This window comes from Boleophthalmus pectinirostris, unplaced genomic scaffold, assembly GCF_026225935.1.
Source record: "Boleophthalmus pectinirostris isolate CB_2022bp ecotype Guang Dong unplaced genomic scaffold, ASM2622593v1 HiC_scaffold_2, whole genome shotgun sequence".
In the NCBI taxonomy this organism is placed as follows: domain Eukaryota; kingdom Metazoa; phylum Chordata; class Actinopteri; order Gobiiformes; family Gobiidae; genus Boleophthalmus; species Boleophthalmus pectinirostris.
Window position 1 is genome coordinate 22,227,523 of NW_026571152.1, and position 15,980 is coordinate 22,243,502.

Sequence of the window (15,980 nt, forward strand, 5' to 3'; positions counted from 1 at the left end):
ACCTACTTGTTTACAGTTTCTGTTAGGTAGCTTGGCCTATTGAACTGCACGAAGTGTGGGATCTTATTAGCATAACTATTCATGGCCATAATGGGTGCTTTCACACCTCTGGACCTGACCTGGCTAGAGCTATTGTTGAACAATAGCTCTAAACTTTTGTCCAGTCGACAAATTGAATATCTCTTTTGCCATAGATTATACCTGGACGACTGAGGGATTTTTCACACTTCTGACACCTAAATACCACATTGGAACGTTGTGACAAAATGACATTGCGAATTTGAACTTCTAAATATCTTTAAAAGTGCTATCCACATAACAGAAAGCATACTATTACACATCCATTCTTATTGTGTTGTGACCCCTGGGACTTGAATGGACTCCACACACAGTCAACAGTGCCAGTGACAAATAGACTCAAGACACACATAACTCACAGCAGCTCTGACACACACACATGCACACATCCAACACTGTAATTTTGTTGATGATTAAATTACTGCCTTATCTTTATCACTTCATTAGATTCCGAGGTCTTGAGGGACAAGCTAACCACCCAGAACCTGAAGATTGCTCCACCACCTCTCTCTAAATGGCCTCCACAATCCCCAGCAGAGCATATGTCAGCTTTTATCTCCTGACAGATCGGGCAGCCCATCTCCAGGTATTTCCTTCGCACGTTTCTGCTGTCTTCATCTAAGAGAAAGTGGGTTAGAGACGTTACACGGGGCACTCAAAATACTTGCAGGTGAAAACTAGCTGAGATTTTAGAGCAGGTGTCCCGTCACCTTGGCTATTATGCATGCCTCATACCTGTGGGTGGAGGTGCTAATTAACTGTTGCCGTGCCATTTTTAGACCGTTGCCATGACAGCTCGCTCCAAGTCGCTTCTTCTTCTCACCTTTATATTTTGCAGTTTGTCTCGCTGCGTGTGGTTTCTTATTTTATCTTGTAGCATTTGGTTGACTGTTCTGTTCTGTACTGCGTTTTGTGGGATCCGATTGTGTATGGACGCTGACAGGAACATCCACTGTGAGACACAGACCAGTGGCGTGTGGCCTTCAGGTGCCGCTCGGCAGCTCTGTAACTCTCAGTTGTCGTTTATCTGGAGCAGTGTTGGGAGTAACGCGTTATAAAAGTAACGAATTACAGTAATGCATTGCTTTTTGCTGTAACGCAGTAATGTAAGGCATTACAGGAGAAAATTTTTTTATATTTTACTCGGTAACAAATGTGAGTAACGCGCGTTACAATGCTTTTTTAACCTGGATCGAAGTGGTGTGTTTTTCTTCATACAAATTCGCTAAAATCACCGCGATATCAGCAGCGGGGAAAGGCCGGAGACGTGGCCGCGTAGACCTTCAGGTAACCGCGGGGAAAGGACCGACACAGAACTCTACGCTGTTTAGACCTGTCTTAGACCTGGGTCAGTTCTGGTTTAGACCTGGTTTACAGTCGTCCGAAGTGCTGTATGTTTGCAAGTTTTCTCCCCGACAAAACCCACAACGTCGACAAAACGTTCTGCACTGACAAAGGCTCCTGCACTCGCACCCAAAAGGCAGAGGAAGATGCAAACCATCGCACAAAAAGTTGGACTTCTGGACACGCTGAAGGAAGGCAGAAGTTACACGCTGTAGCAGAGTCTTACACCGGGTCGGGTACCCGCAAATAGTTGCTGAAATCAGGGCCGCGAGCCCGCGGAGCACGGTGTCCATAAAGCGCGATCGGGCGACAGCCGCTCTTACCTCCATGAGGTGCAGAGCAGAGCCGGTCCTTTCTCCTGCGGTCACCTTCGAGCCCAGAACCAGTGAGTCCTGTTTTAGTCCTAGTTCAGTTCTGGTTTAGTCCTGGTTTTGTTCTGGTTTAGTTCTGGTTTAGTTCTGGTTTAGTCCTGTTTTAGTCCTAGTTCAGTTCTGGTTTAGTCCTCCTCTTCAGTCCTGGAATCAGTCCGAGGTTAGTCCTGTTATAGTCCTGGTTCAGTCCTGGTTCAGCTCTGGTTTAGTCCTGGTTTAGACCTGGTTTAGACCTGGTTTAGTCCTGGTTCAGTCCATATACGGCGCAAAAGTTCGGCATCTTCGCAGTTATTTTGGTGAGAGTAACTTAAAGTAATGCAATAGTAATGTAATGCCTTACATTTTAAATGCAGTAATATTGTAATGTAACGAATTACTTTGAAATGACAGTAATAAGTAATAAATAACGCATTACGTTTTTAAAGTAACTTGCCCAACAGTGATCTGGAGAGACACAGTGATCAGTTCTGTCCAAGGTAGGCTCCCTAACACTGCCCTGTCTTTAACAAGAACTAATGTATCAAAATTACTAGTGCATTAGACCTACATACTAAAGAGCCAATAATGTAGCTAAAAGTAGTAAAGTAGTGTAGTTAAGTATACATTTTAGGTATCTGTACTTTACTTAAATACATTTTACAGTGGATACTTTTACATTTTACTACACTACATTTGAAAACAGGTATCTGTACTTTCTACTCCACTACATTTTTGAACTGGACTGAAAAGTAAGTAATTTATTTTTTTAATTATTGTTATGTTTACTGTATCTAACTGTTTTATGTTTATTGAATGCTAAGTTACATCATCTAGTGGTCGCTTTAGTTTATTCTTGTGATAATAGTAGAAGAAGAATGTTAGACAGGAAGTTGTTGTTCAGCCCTCACTCCTCCAAAATGGCTGCCCTTTGGTTCTGTTGAGTCTTTTTGGTGTTTGTTCAAGCATCGTCTGTGAGTATTACATGGTGAAACATGATTGTACACCTTTAATATTGTGTTTTGAGTTTGTAATGTACTAGTTAGCACGTTTTTGGTACACTATTATTATGTAACGCGATTCATATGCTAATTTCGCTATGCTAACCGTTATGCTAACTGCCTAAATTCATTGACTGTTACTTTAATTGTTGGTGCTTTTTGTAATTTGTAATTTATTTGGCACATATATTAATGGCTATTTTTGTATGTGTTTGCTGTTGTAGTTTCACGGGACAAAGAACCAGTAAATTTCACCAAAGCCAGCCGCTCTCTGTGAAGTTCTTCTGGGTCTACGTTTAACTGTTTGGATAGCTAGTGCAGCATCTAGCAAGGCCATTTACAACTATTATTATTATAGAATGAGACCTGCTGAAAATGCTGAGGGGTTTATTTTTATCATGTTTGTAGTTTGTACTAACAAAATATACAAATATACTTTCACTACTTCTTTTCTCATTGGAGATAAATAGATTAATGCCACTGTGGAACATTCCAAGCAAAGAATCTCTATAAACACATTCATTCATGTGTTTATAGAGAATTATGTTTAAGTACATGACGCTGATAGTCATTTGAGTATTTCCATAGCATCTTTTCACTAGCAGTTATTAGCATTAATTAATTAACAGCTTGGATGAGCTGCTTAATGTAATCGATTAAAAAACTTTTGTCCAGTTGACAAAGTGAATTTCTTCTTTGCCAATCCAGACAAAGCAATACCATCTCCTTGGAAAAAAGCATTTGACAGCCCCTCTGCCAGAAAAGTTACACCACGCACCTTTAATTAGTATGATATTATTGTCAATATTTGGGTCATGATGATTGTGATCTAACATTGGAACATCGTCCCATGCTTAGTGCTAGCTCTTGTTTGGCTAATAAAGCTAGGCAATATGTATTTTTAAACACCAGGATAAAAACATTTTGCAAACAAACCCAAAAATATCATGGATTATTTGTCAGTGATATTTTGGTTGTGCTATCTATAAAAAGTTTAAATCCCTTCTGATGCACTGTGAACATTCACCGTTCAATCTTAATCAGCACAGAAGTGCTATCTTTTAGACTGACTGTCAGAAAATGTCAAGTGTATATTTGGAAACAGTTTTTTTTTTTTATGAGTTCATTGACCTTTCACAGACTCAATAAAAAGTCTAAAGGGTAAATTAATCAACAAGATCATTATTAAAGCTATTTATCTGATCATCCCACAGAGATTTGAATGTCACTATGTTTGATTATAGGATTTTAACAAGTGTGTCAACCTGGCGGCATGGGCCCACAGACAATCAATGGGTTTTACGAATATATTAGTAATCAAATGTTCTTTTCAGGTATAATAGGAATTGTCACTTTTTAACAAAAGACTCATGTATTTCTGTCACTGTCAGATCAAGAACAAAAAGTAAATTTGAATTTTGACAAATGTAATAAGTGAGACAGCAAATAGTTCAGGTTTGACATTGAGGTGCTATACAGTCTGAACAAAAGCAGATGATAGCTTCTCAGGATCAGATTGTACCTGTAGTGTTCTAAAATAATATGAACAAGACAATTTTTTGAAGAGGGGATTTGGTGCAAATTTTACTTGTTGGAGCTTTTTATCATGTTATAATGTTATTCCCTGATCAAAACCATGCTCAAAATGGTTTCATAGATTGAAATGGTTGAAACATGTTGGCTTTGGCCATTTAAATAAAGGCCTTTTAATTATACTTCTCCTCGTGTAGCTTTTACTTCTTTGGAGTGCCTGGATTTTTGTTGTATTTAAAGTTTATGGTTTCATAGATGTTTGAGTAATCCAGCAATCTCTCCTGGGCCCTTTCTGAATTCTCCTTACGCTTAACAGTACAAGTCTGTGCAAGGCTCCACCTACAAGCCTGTCGCCTATGTTCCTGCATGACTATTTTTTTTATAAATGTACAAAAGCAGGGTACAAAACATTACACTATAACTTCATAAACCTGGTGTGATATCGTGTAATTTCATTATGTACTCTAATTCTGCTGTAATCATTCATTCATTCATTCATTCCTCCATTCACAAATCAGTATGTTTTGCCAATTCCCCAAAACATTTTTCTTATTTATACAAACTATGGCTGCAGCATTATGCACAAGAGCAAGAAAGAGATGAGATAGTAATGGAAAAAAAGTGTTTTGTATCGTATTATTGTAATTGCCAACATAAAAGGAGCCGTTATGATTTAACTGCATTAACTTTTATTGTGATGTTTTTGCTCTGCTGTTAATGTGTTGCTGCCATCAAAATAAGCTACTGCTGAACTTTTACCCTGAAAAGTAAAAGTGAAAATAGTTCACGAAATTGGATATTTACATCTAAAGTAAATAACAAAATTCACAGAAATATTGATGAGTACAAGTTTATTGTTTCTATTCTGACTACAGTGTAAAAAAAAAAATCCCGAATGCTGTGACAAATTTTGTGCTACATTTTTAAATTGTTCAACATTATTCTACAAATAATTCAATTCAACAACAGTGTGTTTTAGATTAGTATGACTGTCTCTCTGGCTACTTTTGACTGCACCACCATAAATGTGATTTCTCAAGTTGTTCAGACTTTTGAAATCAGTCAAATCTGTTCACCCGAATGCCTCATTGGAAACGTAGCTGAAATTTATGAAAGCATATATCCAAATGCAGGCTATTTTAAGTTAGAAAATGTGATAATCCCAGGTGACCTGTTTAAAAGGGTATTAAATCCACTAGAATGCATAATATGTGTCCTATATTATGCAAAATTAACTCTTGTGAGCTTTTAGCCTTGTTATAATGTTGCTGCCTCATCAAAAACATACCTAGTGTTGTGTTTTGTTTCATTAATTCAACTCAAAATGCTCTGTTTTACCTTGTGATGTCATGAAGTAGTAGTTTTCAAGTTAACAGCTCCTTTTACCTTTAGATCAATAGGGCTGAAATCATCCAAAAGATTCTACTGAAGGTGTTTGGAGTTTAAAAACACAGTGGAGCACTTCCTGTATTATCACATGACATCGCAAGGTGGAACAAAGCGTTTTCAGTTTGAAAGAAGAACTCATTATAAATATGCAAGGTTTGTGTCTCAACATTAACATAGATCAGAAAATAGCTTAATATGAGTACTTGAAAGACAAAATTTAAAGAAATGAAAAGTTTCTTTATTTTCATAATTTTATTTTGATTTTGATTTTCAAATGCAGCTGTTTCTCTATAATCCATTATGGACTTGCACGTGTGAGCTGATGTTTTTGTTGATTTCTTTTGCACATGAGAGTTTATTAGAGTTTATCTGACTACATTAGTTATCAGATTTTTTTGCTCTGTAAATATATTGTGTCTCACTTTTCATTGTCCTCTTTTGTATTCTGTTTTATTAGACTTTTATAGGTGTCCTAAATCCTGCCTTCAAACGGATGTGGAAATAAATAATAAAAGGTGACGTCTGGGTTAGGCCAAATGCAGTAATTGAAGAAAGCACCTTGAGAAAATGTCATGGGCAGTGTTTTGGGGACATTACAGGACTAACCTTTAATCATCTAATCAACAGGGAGAATGGGCTTTTGTTCAGCCATCTCTCATCACAAATGGAGTGCGAGAGCTGGTGCTACAGGAGCTACCAAAATATATACTGTACTTATAGCTTGTGAACATAGTGTAATGACAAATAATGAGGTCATTAATAGTCTTTATAATAAACTACACTTACATTAGCTTTTAAAAACAACAGCTAATTCATGATATTACACTTTTTTTTATCTATGTCATAATGTTTCCTCATCAAAAACATTGAGTTGTGTTTTGTTTTATTCACACATTTAACACTGAAACTCTGCATATTTAGGCTGAGGTCTTCAGTCAGAAAACACTCAGCTTGTGATGTCATGTGCCAATACAGGAAGTGCTCCACTGTGTTTTTAAACTCCACAGACCTTCACTAGAATCATTTGGATGATTTCAGCCCAGAAATCGCTAATGCTAACCAAAAGGTAAAAAGCAGTTGTTAACCTCAAAAATACTGCATTTTGAGCTTTGGAGATGTAGACAAACTAATAATGCAGAGTTACTCCAACATATGTTTTTGAGAAGATAACAACATTCTAACATGGCTTTAAGCTCACAAGAGTCAGTTTTGTGTAATATAGGGCACTGAACAATTATTCACTAACTACATAAATGAGAGATTAGGGTATGAAGGTGTTATGGCCCCAGCAACAAAGGAGGGAGGACACGACAACGGCGATTGTTTATGCTCTCTGCTGGGGCATTTATTAATAAGTTACACTAAATATGTGCAAACAGTGCTAAAGTGCGTTGTGACAATCAACTGATGGTGTGGCCAGGTGGAGTCGGGCTAGAGGAGCAGCCCTGGGTGTAGGAGGCTTGTCCCTTTTATAGGCGGCTGGATGCGCTGAGCCCTAGTGCATCCAGGTCACCTCGAAACAGAACAATAGTTAATACAAACACGGCACAACGGGGTCGTAACAAAGTTGTTACGAGTTATTCTTAATAAATTATTTACTCACTATGTTAAATATGAAGTCTTTGTTCATGGAAATCATAATCACATTAGTTGTAGCAGAATATTATAAAAAGCTCTTTTTAAATTAATAACAGCCAGCGATCATCCATTCCAACCATCACCCTGCAAAAACAGGCACAAAATTACAAACATTGTAAATTGCATCATATATATTTGATTGTGCACAGATGAAAGGACTTTGAGTTTCCTGACGCAATTCCTAACAACATTTCACTGGTTCATTTTCTTTTTCAGTGGCTTTGTTTACCTGCACTTCATAACTTAATCACTATCTGATTTTTGGAGTTATCAGGTTATTGAAATGCCATGATGCAAGTAATCAGAGTTCTTTCACACATGTGCAGGATTGAGAGCAAGAAAAAAAAAAATGGGGGTTCTAATGTGTCAAAGACAAAAATGAAAGAGAAAATGTGAGTTATTTTAAGATTCATTTAACTTTATCTTCCAGATATAACAGTTTCTCATCATCATTTCATTTAATCAGATTTCCTTTGTGCATTTCAATGTCCCATTTTTTCTGATCTATGTTATAATGTTTCTCCATCACAAACATATCTGGAGTTGTGTTTTCATTACATAAACATGTGTGACTGAAACAAAACACAACTCTAGGTTCTGTATGTTTTGTTTTTAATACCTCAATAACATAGCTTAAAGTCAGTTTTGAATTTTATAGAACCTTTAAACACACACCACAAATCTGAGGTAATTATTGGCCAATTATTGTTATTAATAATTATTATCTGATCTTTTATTGTGCATGTAAATGCACGTCTCCTTGTATATATGCATGTGTCTCTATAGAGTAACTTGAATGGCCTATTCTCTTCATTGAAATTCCAAAACATAAACCCTCACCATCTCACTAGAAGAATTGTTGCATATTTTCTTTAATGTGGAGACATTTGCAGTATTTTTGTAACAGTCTCTACATGTGAATAAACATTTCAGATAACACAAATGCTTTTGACAGAATCATTCTTATGTAAATGCCCAAGACAGCTAGGATTAAGATAGTAAAATTAAAATGGAATCTGTAATTTGCTGTGGAGGAGCAAGGAGCACCTGAGGGACCCCACTTACGTAACAGTGTCCTTTCAAGTCATCACTTTGCATTGTTCTGGTTTCATAATCGGCATTGTTATAGACAGAAATAATGCTACACTTGGGCCTGATTTCTTCACTAGGCGTCATAATCCCGTTTTATTCTTTTCAGGGGTTGTGGCCAGTTACAGAGACTTGGAGCCTTCAGGGGTCGACTGTAGATACTTGTGTGTGTGGGTGTGTGAAGAGGAGGAGATAAATAAGCTGTGGTGGCTTAATATGGTTCTATTGCTGCAGTGAAAGTATCAAGAATATTTATTTGTTTAGCGCCTTTTAAACAGCGAGAAGGTGCTTCACAGAGCAACTGATACTTTGCAGCTGAAGTCATCCACATTTCCTGGGTGTGTGACGCTAACTGAAAGCACTACTCTGTCAGAAGCTCTGTTACTCAAGAACGCTTGCGGGTAAAAATGACAAAATATTTTATCAGAAGTGCCTTTTGTTTAGACGGTGATGGCATTTTGGGGACTTAAAAATGCAAAAATCTGAAACCACCCTCCAGAGTGGAAAAGCTGAATACGCTCTACCGTAGCGATTCTGTCTACACTGCCCAAGACACAAAACTCTGGTCAGATCTGCTCACGTCGTGTACTCGTTTACATCACATACATCACCATCTACCGTCACCACCTAACCGCCTGGCATGCATACCCAACTGAATTCCACACACTTCTGCGTCACCGTATGCATGCAGATTTCCTTCCGAAAACGCTCGTCTAAACGTAGAATAAAAAATGAAGACGCAACACCACTTTTGCGTTTTCTGTTCAGACCATCATCATATAAACATAGCCTTAGACTTTAATCTGATGTTTATTTGAACACAGTCTGGCAGAAAAGAGCTGACTTAGTTGGAATTACAACAGGTGAGATGATTTGTGCGGTTAAACGGGTTTCTCACACATAAAATTAGTCCCAGTTTTTCAGTTAGTCACTCTCACCTTTTTGTTGAAAATCAAACACCTAAACAGAACTATGAACGCTTGTATCAGTCACAAACACCTGAAAATGTTTTTACTTTTCTTGAGTTTTCAGACAATCTCAAAAGTTTTTTGACAGTGTTTGCTTATGTGTGCATTTTGTCACCGTGGTAACTGACAAACATTCTGCCAATAAAGATACATGTAAAACACCCCCAGCGTGATGTCAATGTAAAGTATCAATAGAAAGGACATATATAGGAGATATATACTGTAGGTATCACTTCAAGATAGTGTTAAAGAGTTAGACTGTTAAAAATATATAAAGATTTTCCGGTGCATGCTGTATGTTGAAGGGGTTACCTGATTTATGTTTTGTCATGTCACTGAGCAAAATTTGTTTGGCCCTTGCCGATATATTGTGGCCAGGTTGGCACCATCTAGTGCCTCAGCTCAATTTCATTTCTCTCCAGTGACTAGGTCAAGAATCGGAATATACTAGACGGTTTGTAAGAACCCCTGAAGTGTGAGTTCAGGCACCGGCCAATCAGCGAAAAGCCATATATTCTGTGTTGGCAACGATTCCAGAGATCAAGGATTTAAAGCCAGAACCAAGAGAATGTTTGTTGAATTTTATCAAGGGGAAAGATGTTATTGCCTTTCTTCCTATGGGATTTGGGAAAAGATTAATATACCAGCTAGCCCCTTTAGCGGCGCATTACATACGTCACGACCAAATAACAGGGATTGGTTAATTAAAAAAGTACCCACCTACGGTTGAGCGAACTAATCCTAATTCTGCTAGGTCATCTGATGAATCAAGCTAGATATATTGTACCTGTTGGGGTTAAAAATAAGGCTGCTGTGTGCTGTTAGCTTTACAGTGAAAAGTTCTTAAACCTCTGAGAAATGCATTAAGTGAAAGAGGAATAGCACTGAACTGATGCAAGCCTCTTAAAATGAGCTAGTAAAATGACTAGCTATGTCCATGCAGTCTGTGGTTTTAACACCCTAAAGTTTGCACTTCATGCAATGTTATTTCAAAGTTATTGATTAAAAAAATATTTGGATGTTTTCAGAAAAGTATCTGAACTTGTATATTAATGCGTCTTCATACATTATAGCTGGAGTGCCCGGTGAAAATCCATCTAAACCTTATTATGACAAATTACTAGACTGTGCAATATCAAATCATTCCTTTGCTCTTTTGATCCTAATGCATGCAAACAGCCTCTCATCCCTGTGTGCCTGTGAGAGCGATAACATCCGATGCACCAATCTAATTATGCTTTTTAATTCTGCCAAAATCATGTCAGCTATTGAGATGTCACTAACCAGAATTAATGAGTACAGAAAATAATATCTTTTAAAACCAGTCCATCAAATGTTTCTCTTCACAGATTCTGACATTTAAACAGGATGGATCTAGAGAAATGTTAATATTCTTATACCACTGTAGTTTTTATGTAGCAGCAGCTAATTTCACTTTTCATTTTTAATGCTCTTGTGTAGTTTTATGAATCATTTTGACACAAGTTTAACTCTGCAGTTATTCATGCTTGAAATTACTACTACTGCCTGTGTATTTAAAGGTCCAAAAATGACGCTTTGTTAAGGCATGTTATAATGCTGTTACCTCAAAATATTGTTTTCCACCTTGTGATATTGTGCGGAGGTAGTTTTCAAGTTAACAGCTACCTTTTACCTTTGTAGTGATTGGCAATTCCAGGACTGAAGTAATCCAAATGATTCAAGTGAAGGTGTATGGAGTTGAAATACACAGTGAATCATAAGATGGAACAGAGTGTTTTCTGTTTGAGAGAAGAACTCAGGGTAATATGCAAGGTTTGTATCTTAAACAAGTGTGAATGAAACAAAACACAACTCCAGGTATGTTTGTGATGAGGAAACTACATTATAACTTAGACAGAAAACAGTGTAATATGGGCCTTTAAGAAGAACATATTACTTACTCAACATATGTATAACCTGTATAATATAATTCACTGTGTTTCTATAGGACACAAGGACATCAGTAAGAGAGGCATTCAACTGAACTGAGCAGGATTCAGACAGGAAAATATTTAGAACAAGAGAGATGACACAAATTATGGTCCCTCCACCGCAGACTTGCTTGTGTTATTTCATTGTTTTGATCTGCTACATGAAAAGGGAAAGTGAAAACTACCAGAGCTTCTGTGTGTTTATTCTTGCTAGCATGCCTAAAAATCCAAGTTAATTTGGTGTGTATCTATATTTGCAAATGTGTGGTTATATGTGTGCTTGCAGCTTTTATTAGCAATTTTATTATTATTTTTTAGTAATGCTATACTTTAACCTGCATGTAGACTGGGACTAGAGGGTTTTTGTTGAGAAGAAGATGAAGAGTTTACTCTGATTTACCTGCCCATGCTCCTGTCAGGTTGGCCCAGCAGCAAAAAAGGGAGAAGTCAAATCCAAGGTTTGGGAATAGGGATGCACCAATACTATACTGGTATTGGATATTGGCATTTTTTAATGGATCAGATACTGGATATCTCTCATTTTAGTCTAAAATTGGTGTAATAAGACAATTTACTGGTCAGTGTTGGCCCAAACACCTCTTAATATTGGAAATATATTTTTCAAAGCTGATCTTTTGTTATGATAAATAGAACAATGCTGTATGCTGTTTGTGTACAAATGCAACAAATGCTGTTTTCAGTTTCTGCCCTGTTATCGGTTGATATTGGTATTGGTAGATACTTCAGGCCAAAGTATCAACATGGGAGCATCACAATTTGGGATTTGCTGTCTCCTAAACACCCTCTCAGTTTATCATTATTTAAAACCTTATACCATTACTTTAAATTCTGATTTTTTTGCAAAATCTAAAAACATTTTTGTATCCACCCTGCATCATCACCTGATCCCAGTGCCCACTACATCACCCACCTACAGATAACCTCCACTGCTTCTTATATAAGTAAATCATTTCAGTCAAACCTCCAGCTTCTTGTCCATTTTCTGCTCTTACCACCTCTTGGATTGGAAGTCTTATCTCACCATTCATACAGGGCCCAATCTCTGGAGTAAAGCTGCAGGCCAGGGTCATGGAGTGAATGTGGCTGTATTAACCACTGTGTAATCCGGGGCAGTGGTTTCCGATTAGTATGCTGTTGACGGTGATGGTCCTGGAGCCCTGGCTGAGAGAGTTTTGTTTCCTTGTCAGGGTGTCAGAGCAAAGTACAAATTCTATCAACAGGCTTTTATTCAATACACTTTGGTGTCACCACAAAACCCACAACAAGAAAATGAAATGATTTTACTTCTGCTTTTTTTTTTTTTTTTTTTTCCAGAGTTCACATCGCACTGTCCAATTAAGGTCTGAAGACATGAGGGAGGGAGCAGGCCCCAATCCAGACTGGACAATCACAGAGTGTGACAGGTGAGAGAGAGAGAGAGAGAGGGAGAGAAAGATCTAGTTATCACAGATGCAGCAATATAGTTTTGTGATGATTCGATTTGTATCTCAACACATCCAATTTCAATACATTTTAGGTGAATAACGAAGAAAGGTTTTATTATTATTTTCAGGCAAATGATCAAAATTATCTGTCAAAGATAAGCACACTTAACCTTTTCATCGCTCTGGTCTGGAGAAAAGACACAAGCATATTGAGCCATACATTTGTATTGAACTGTGAGGGTTGTGTTGACCAATTTAATATTGTTCAGTATTCAGTATTGAGTAGTGTTGCTTCCCTAAGCAGCTGGATTTCCCACAGTAGGGTAACATTACAGAGTTAGTGCAGATTATAATTTTAACTGAGATTGCATGATTATCTGAATTCTCAGACAGATTGACATAAAGCAGCGGTGTCCAAACTTTTTTCATCAAGGGCCACATATCTAAACACAGACGAAGCAGAGGGCCGATCAAGGGCCGTAGACTGGTGCTCAGTACAGGGAATAATTGAAATATGTGCATGTTTAACACGTTAGAATGAGCCATCGGTCTTTATTCATGCTAAGATCCTTAAAATCACACACAAAATATTAAATATTAGCTTCATCAAGGTAGAATTTCAAAAAACTTGCAGTAAATTTTTTTTTTTTTAATTGATGCAAGGTAATTTGGGCTAATTCACCTGGAAGCCTGAGGGCCAAGAAAAATTAGTCTGAGGGCCACATTTGGCCCCCGGGCCATAGTTTGGACATGCCTGACATAAAGTCTTCTTAAATTAGAATTATACAGTTAATTGCAATTAATTATACAAAATTATACCAATCTATTCTAAACTATCTGAATGAAAATACAGAGGACATCTGAGTGTTCAAGAACGTTTCAAATGATCCACCCACAACTCGCATGTGGTATAACAGAAAGACAATCTGGCATTAAACACATAAATATGTTCATCTTTACCACTATAAATTGTATAAAAGTTTTACTTTCTCATAATTTCTTCTCATTTTACTTAACCAGTAATAATGTGGATACAAAAAATATATTTTGTCACATTTTTCTGTTGAAGTATTTTATGTTGATCCAAAGCAAATTATTATTTTTTTTAAGATTATATATTTAAAATATAATTTAAAACATTTATTTTTTATTTTTTATGGATAAACCCTTTGTGACACGCTGTATAACATATCATTAGACTTTACTGATACTCCTATTTGAATAATAGAGGGTGTTTCTTGTATGGCAATGAGATCTTTTTGTCCCAGTGGCGCCCCCTAGCAGCTGTGGTGGGTAGTGCAGCTGCTGGTTGAAGTGGTGTAGGAGTGACATATTGTGACAGGCACATTACAGGTGTTTGTGGCTCGCACAGGACTGAAGTGTGCTTAGATACTGACAGAAGAGCAGAGCCTGTGTCAGGAGCACCACACCGACTGTTTCACCAACCTGCCACTTTCACAAAACCTGCCACTGCATGTTTCAATATAACCTGGGAACTGTCAAAAGGAGGACAGACAGCAAGATTTGTAGAGCTGTTATACGGCCTCCTGCCAACTGGAAATCAATATTTAGCGTTCAAGATTTATATCCACTTGCAAGGGAATTTAAAGCTGTACTGCGCAACTTTTCTGCTTGCTACCACCACAAAGAGACATTCCTGTGTCTGGAAAGTTGGACAGTATAGCATTAAACCTAATCTTCCAGTTATCTCTTTATTGCTCAAAAATATATTTCTCATTGTTAACACAAACACATTTACACAGATCTGACTTGTAACAGTTAGGTCTAGTGACATCACCTGCTTGTCTCTATGGAGTTAGATAAGTTCAATGCCATAGTGTGAATTTTTCCAGATAAAACAATAAGATTTCTGTGGAGAAAAGCACATGTGGGCAAAAAAGTTGACATATCACACTTTTTTAAGCTAATATGTACAATGATAAATGTTAGAATTATGTAGTTTATGTGTACCATAAATGTAGCACTATATTTAAGTAGTATTTCTATAAGTAGTAGCAGTAGCACTAGAAAATACTCTGTATAGCCAGTAGTTACTTATTAACGCTTCCGGCTGTAGTGTTGTTTATATGCAAGTGCTAAAAGCTTGAGATTTTCTGCTAATAATATTACGTTGAAGTACTTCAAGGACTTTATCAAGGCACTGTATTAAAGGCGCACTGTGTAATTTTGTGGCACTTGTCCCATGGAAATGTTACTGCTTAACCTGGAATGTCCCACAGTATTACTTTAAATGTATCCCTATGGAGACAAGCAGGAAGCAGCAGGAGGCAAAGTTACCGGTCAGACCTGTGGAAAGGTGCCATAGCTCATAGTGAGAAAGTGTGTTTTTTGAGGTAATTTCAAGCAATAAAAACACCTGCAGTTGTTTTATAACAATTTCATAGATATATTTAATGCCTTACTGTGGAACATGCCAAGCAAAGCACAATAGCTTCATGGAGACAAGCAGTTGGCAGACTGGGCCATTAACAAAAAAGTTTTATAGTGGACCTTTAAGTGGTACTCCCTCTGTTAAACAAATTCTTATGTTTTAATTTACCAGACGAAACAAGGCACAGGTTGATGGATTGTGTTTGGCACAGATGTAAAACAGCCACCAGAAATAGTCTCAGTAATTTCACTAATAAATCTTTGCGTTCAGTACATGACAAGTACTTAGCTTCAGCAATCAATAAACTAATTCCAGCAACAGTATAAGAATGAGTGCACTCTAAAGATGCCATAGTGCAATATGAGCCTATGCCTCCACAATGACAGGGAGTGTGTGCTATCTCTGAGTGACTGCAAGCTAATTGCCCTTAATTAGTGAGTCTTGATTAAGGTGCAGCAGCTTCAGACTCACAAAAGGAAGCCACGAGCGATGATCCCTGTCACTATCTCTCCATTGTCATTGTTCATTTTAGCATTAATACTGCTTAATTGTTCCTACAAAATTAGCATAATTATACCTTATTTGACTTTTTAGTTTCAGACTAGAAAATTAGTAAATTGGTTAAAAATAGAGGAAATGGCATTGCAGATACAATAGATTTGGTGGCATATGAGAAGTACCTATTGTTTTAACTTTAAAAGTGTTGTGTGAAACCTGCATTTATGTGAAAGCACTTTTTTGAAATAATTTGACTTAAAACGTTACTACCATCACTATAATAAGTCTTCTAATATTTGTGCTATA